General features: G+C 33.3%; 1 pseudogene; it reads left to right on the top strand.

Moving 5' to 3' along the window:
• The first annotated feature begins 4,567 nt into the window (after positions 1-4,567).
• Positions 4,568-5,839, top strand: LOC143597016 (uncharacterized; annotated as a pseudogene).
• The last annotated feature ends 695 nt before the right edge of the window (positions 5,840-6,534 follow it).

The raw sequence follows: 6,534 nt of genomic DNA, 5'->3' as shown, positions 1-6,534 counted from the left end.
GGATTTGATAATGAATTGATTTTACAAATAAATGAGATGTTATAACCATGTTTAAAAGATATTTGGGTTTGTTGAGACCAATGACCCGCTTATTTTGTTTAAACATAAAATTGTTTTCTTAATTATAAATAAAATCTTAAAAAAAACGGATACTAATTTTTAGTATATCCATATTTTATAAGATTTCATATCAAATATTTGGTGAGATTTATTTTAATTTAATGAGATGTTATAACCCATTTAAGAACTATCTAGGTTTGGTGAGACCCATTCCCGTGAATTCGGGTCAAATGTATGAAAAAACTCCATTTACAAATAAAGTAATCTGTTAGTTTGATAAAATGTAGAGAGGTTATAATACATACATATATATATACATATATATATATATATATATATATATATATATATATATATATATATATATATATATATATATATTAGTCTAATCCCTGCGTGTTACACGGGTTGCTTTTAGGGTTTTTGATTTCTCCATAAGCCGACTTACCTGCAGCAAAACATGTCATTATTACATAAAATGGTTACAGCAGAAAAATAATTAAAATCACGATATATGTTATAGTATTGGAGAAGAATCAATAAAAATCACACGAAAACTACATAATACAGTATAGCGGTAATAAGAAAAGAAAGACATTAGATATTATAAAGTGACATATAACTCAAAATGTAATACATGGTTCGAACTTGCATACGATATGTAAAGCAAAAAAACTAAAATTATTCATTTCTTATTTAGTCCTTATTGTTCCTAAAATAGTATTAATGTGCCTTTGGTAGTGTCCATTAATATGTTATCATACATCTATGGTTTTGTATTACATTAAATGTCAGGTTTTTTTCGTTTAGGCTCGTTTGCATTTTCTAGTCAACCAACAAACGTTAAACAACTTCAAAACTCGAACGATTGCAAACAACAACTTGTTAACATCCAGTTCAGCAAACTCTGTACAAAAACAACACGTTTATCAGTTTGTTTCAGCAGTTCGGTATGTCTCAGCACGTTAAACAGTTTGTTTCAGCAATTTTCAGCAGAAAAATAGTGTATTTCAGCACTAGGGATGAGATCGGGACCGTACCGGTACCGACCAGTCCCGGTCCCGAAAATTGTGATTTCTTGGTACCGATACCGAAATATTCGGTTCGGTAACGGGACCGGGACTGAAGGTAAAAATTCGGGAAATACCGGTCTCAGTCCCATACCGTTACAGAAACTCAAAAATATGGTACTGGTACCAATCAGTACTCGTACCGATTTTGTTCATCCCTATTCAGCACTTTTAAACACGTTTCAACACTTAAATCTGCTCGTTTCAGCACGCACACAGTTCAACACCTTATCAGCAAAAACAACAGTTACGGTGCGTTTTCAGTGACGCAAGAAAACACTTCGTTTATGAGCAGTTTAACACTTAAACAGTGTGTTGCAGCAGTTTTAACCAGTGTATTGAAATCTAGCCTAGCTAGTCGAATCGGTCCGCCTGGGACCGGGTCGGGTCAGTGTAATTGGGCCGTTTCTGAAAACCCGGTTGGGTTTTGCGGGTGGCGCCGGTTGACCCGACGGGTACCGGTTTTTTCATTAAATTCAAAATAAAATGTTAATGTCGGGATTCGAACTTGAGTCATTTTGAATATAGAAGATTTAATAATTACCCCATGAACCAACCAACGAAACTTCGTTGATGTCTCCATTTATCAAACATAATATTTAAAAAGCAATGTATCAAAACATAAATAAACATTAAAGTTTGTTATTATTATTATTATTTGTTATTATTATTTTTTATATGAATATGAATTATATATATATATATATGTATATATATAAATTATTTGTGACGAATCAGCCCTCGTGGGTCGATCCGACCTTTGACCCGGTAAGGAGTCCGGGTCGACGTCTCGGCCGCGTCTGAAAACATTGGTTTTAAAAGCAAATCAGCAATGAATCAACATGTTTTGACAGGTTTCAACTCGTTTCAACATTTAAAATTGCTTATTTCAACGTGTTTTGACCAGCTTTGCTGCAATTCAACATGTTTTGGTTTGTTTTGGCACGTTTCAACAAATTATCAGCAATTAACTGATAAAACAGATCTAAACCAAACTTAGTCTAATGGTCATATTCAATTCTGCACTCCATCATATAAAAACAAATTAAAATTCACAATTATATATCTTAACTTTAACATATATTGATTAATTAAACACCAAAATTGCAAAATTATGTGGTACTAAACAATGTTAAGTCTTGTCATTTTATTTTTTTATTTATGAACTTATTAAATTTATTAATAAACTGATTAAACTATGTTTTTGAAAGCAGTGATGTTTGAGTAAGATAAAGAACATGTTTTGATACGACGATCTCCGCGTCTAATTAACCACATCCACAAATTAAACAAACATCACATTATATTCACTCAAGCATTTCATCAAACACCTAAAGTGCATAAAACTTGTCAAATTTACAATTTACAAAACTATTCAAAACAATTACAATAATCAAACATTCATATAAACCCAATCATTGGACTGGAAAAATATTGGCTTACAGCTGAAATATATTTGTGGACACAATCCAATTTCATGTTCATAACTAACATCAAAACGGAATCGAATAACCATTTGAATTTAACTAAAATCAGGTTTAGTGAGATTTTTACACCCTATTTTAATAGGTTATATTAAATAAATCCATAACTTGAATAAGAAAACAATGGTTATAACAACTTTGGTAATTAACAAAATCTAAAAAACGAACCACAATCAAACTTATCTTTTGTTGTTAGGGTAAGTGACGGGTCGATTAGAGAATCTGGCTAGGAATAAATCGAATCACCACAAAAAATGGAACAATGAACAGGGGTAGATGAAGATTAGGGTTTGTGTATTAGTGAGAGGAGACAGGATGAAGACGGTGCAGATGTTTTTTCCGGTGATGGTGGATTGAAATTGATCGTCTTTGTTGATTGAATTTCTAAAACGTTTGGTTACACGGAGATATGTTGTTGCCAGGGAAGAATAAGAAGAAGAAGTTGAATTAGGTTTTTAATGATCTGCAATAGAGAAGATGAAGATGTATGTATGATGGATTGGGTTACCTTGGAGATAGATAGATATGTCTTTTTTATTTTATTTTATATTTAACCCGCTTTGATGATCTGGGTACCCAGGCCCATGAAAAAAACCCGTGCCCACGGATTTTATAGAAGAGATTGAATGAGAAGCCATAATTCATGAATGGAGCAATTTGGTGGCACGAGAGGGGAGGAGCGACGTGAGGCTATATATATATATATAGACACATACATATATATTAATATTCCTAATTTAAAGTTATGCGTCCCTATGGATGGAATAGCAATTAAGTGAATCTATGGTTTATACACTTTTAACCTCTAATTACACTGTCTACTTCGGCCAACTCAACCAACTTGGTCAGCTTGGTTTATCATTTTTCAAAGGTTCAAAGGGAAAATCACCATAATGGTCATGTTGACTAAAAGAATTACTCCCTCCGTCCCGTTATAAGTTTCATAGTTTGACTTTTCAAGTCTTTCTTTTGCAACCTTGATCGCAAATATTTTTGTTCGTGTCATATAATACTTGATGAAAATTATATCAATGTAAAATACATTTAAAGCCCAATCCATTCATAAATTTTACATCAAGTATTATATAACACAAACACAAATATTGTCGGTCAAAGTTAAACAAGAAAGACTTGAAAAATCAAACTAGGACATTTATAATGGGACGGAGGGAGTATTAAAATAGTCATATAATTTTTTTTAATTACCATTTAATCAAAGCTTGACATGTGTAGTTGATGCAAGAAACAAAAATGGCGCAAGAGAAATGGTGGTATTTGAGGCAATGAGAAGATGGTGTGGAAAAAGATTGACTTGTTTTTGGGTGTTTTCTTTGTAAAATGACGCTAAATACGATGAAACGAGAGGAAAAGACACAACAAGAGAAAATGGTGCATGTTGGCGATCAATGTGCCGCACCATATGGCTCAGAAGAAGGAAGCTAATTTTTATTTCAAAATGACGCACAATGTGAAGAGTTGGCGCATTTAAAAAAGGTTAAAGATATTTGGGTAATTAATTCACATATAGAAATGTCATCATTATTTATATAATTTCTTTGGTCAATAGACTATTTTAATTTTTGTTTTCTCAAAATCATAGTTAGTAATTTGTCCAAAATTTTCTTTATGACCGACTAAACCAAACCTTGAATATCCTTAAATTTTGACTACTTTCCAAATAAAATAATCACTATAATATACATAGAGAAAAACAGCTTGTTATATAAGACAAAGTAGGACCCTAAATATATAAGGGCGTGGTCTATCTTCCTCCCCCTACTACATCATCTCTCTCTCTCTGCTTACCAAGCTCTCTTTTGCATTGCAGCAGGTCTGATAATTTCATCATCATCATCATCATCATCATCTGACTTATAATATCATAGACTGTTAGTGCCTGTGTGTGAGTATATATAGCAAGCCATATATAGACGAGTTGTCTTGGGTGCATCAATGGGACATGGTGGAGGACACACTTGCTGCAACAAACAGAAAGTGAAAAGAGGGTTGTGGTCTCCGGAAGAAGACGAGAAACTCATCAACTACATTACCTCCCATGGCCATGGCTGCTGGAGCTCCGTTCCTAAACTTGCTGGTCTCTTTCTCTCTCTCCCTGACACGAATATTTCAATCTTTCATTCGTCATGCAGATATATATATATACATATTGTACGTTTGTTGAAAGAGAGAGAGAGATTATATTAGATGTAGATCATGATGACCTATTTATCTTTATGTTTATAAGTATTTTGGGTGATAATGAATTTTTTTAATCTTTATGTATTATCTTTGAAGTAGGTCTCCAAAGGTGCGGCAAGAGTTGTAGATTACGATGGATTAACTATCTAAGGCCAGATTTAAAGCGAGGGAGCTTTTCGTCACAAGAAGCCACTCTCATAGTCGATCTACACCGAATTCTTGGAAATCGGTAGAAAGAAAATAACTTTTTAAATTTTGGAAACCAAAAATTTTGTGTTAGTTTTAAAGAAAATAAGTGGTGACTGATAATTAAGCATTGTTTAAAGTTTAATATATATTTTTTCTTGACACATAGATGGGCGCAAATTGCAAAACATTTACCAGGAAGGACAGACAACGAGGTTAAGAACTTTTGGAACTCGAGCATAAAAAAGAAGCTTCTAGCTCATAGTCACCTATCTACTCACCATCTTGCCACCACCTTTCCTAACCCTAAAACCACCAACATTCATGTTCCTCCAACCGGAAGTGATCATCATTACTATGATGGTTTATTTGATGCAAACTACCCTAATCTTATCATAAGCCCATATCAACCTCACATGATCCATGATCAAGATGATCATGTCCATGCACCACCACCGGCTGTTTGTCAACCGCTTTTGATCAATCTTGATAAGTGCTTCAATATCGATCCCGCCTCTAACCTCCCTCCCCTTCCTCCATCATTCATAGTCAATCCATCTTCAGTTTTTGATAATCAGATTCCCACATTGGAATCCTTAAACTATTTTGATCACGATAGCCATCCCATAATCCCATTTAAGCTAATTAGCCAAGAAAACAATTTCGAATTGACTAATAATATCACCCAACCATATATGAACTCACTTGGCATGAACCCGAATATTACCGAGAGTTATCTAGAGACTTACGTGCCAAGTTTTCCGGCATCTTCATCCTCACCGCCCTCATCGTTAAGTGTTGCCCCAATTTATGGTGAACAAGGTAACAAGCATAATGTAATTATTAATTATTAATATTAATATTCATGTTTTTAATTAGACCAAGCTAGAGCGAGTGAACAACCTAAATGTTGCTAGATTTAGAGTCTTTGATTCAGAGGGGACAATGGTATGTTTCTGATGTTATTCCCATGCATATGAAAAAAGAAAACAGGTTTGCAGTTTCTTCACATGTTTCTGAGAAATGCTTCTATATATATGTTGCATTATAAATTTTTCACGATGGTGATCATGTAACATTATCTCTTATGGTACATACACACAGTTACACACACTTGGATGTGTGAGTATATATGTTAAAAGTAGGTGTGGTAGCTAGGTGGGGACTTTGGGTACAAATTTAGCTACAAGTTAACAAGCATATGAGCATAGGCTATCCATTTCCTGATTGATGCTATATTGGATGAAAAGTGTAGAAAGAATGGCATGTGATTAAACAGAGAGAAGGCTCAAATCAAACTTGATACTTTTTCATAATTGGTTATATATATTTTATATCTATCTCAATTTATAATTTAAATTGGCATCGCTTATATTGAAAGTTATTTCCTTTAACGGCCTACATGTAATAGCCATGCATTTATTTATGAGATTTCCAATAAAATTGTTTTTTTTTTTTGTATATTTCTTGAAATAGTGTTTTCTAAAAAATATACAAGCCATTGCAAATCAGTAATAAAGAACGGCCACAAAACT

This window comes from Bidens hawaiensis, unplaced genomic scaffold, assembly GCF_021521415.1.
Source record: "Bidens hawaiensis isolate Kalapana, Puna unplaced genomic scaffold, B.hawaiensis_p1.1 tig00047489_1, whole genome shotgun sequence".
Classification (NCBI taxonomy): domain Eukaryota; kingdom Viridiplantae; phylum Streptophyta; class Magnoliopsida; order Asterales; family Asteraceae; genus Bidens; species Bidens hawaiensis.
This window is presented reverse-complemented; position numbering and strand designations above follow the sequence as displayed.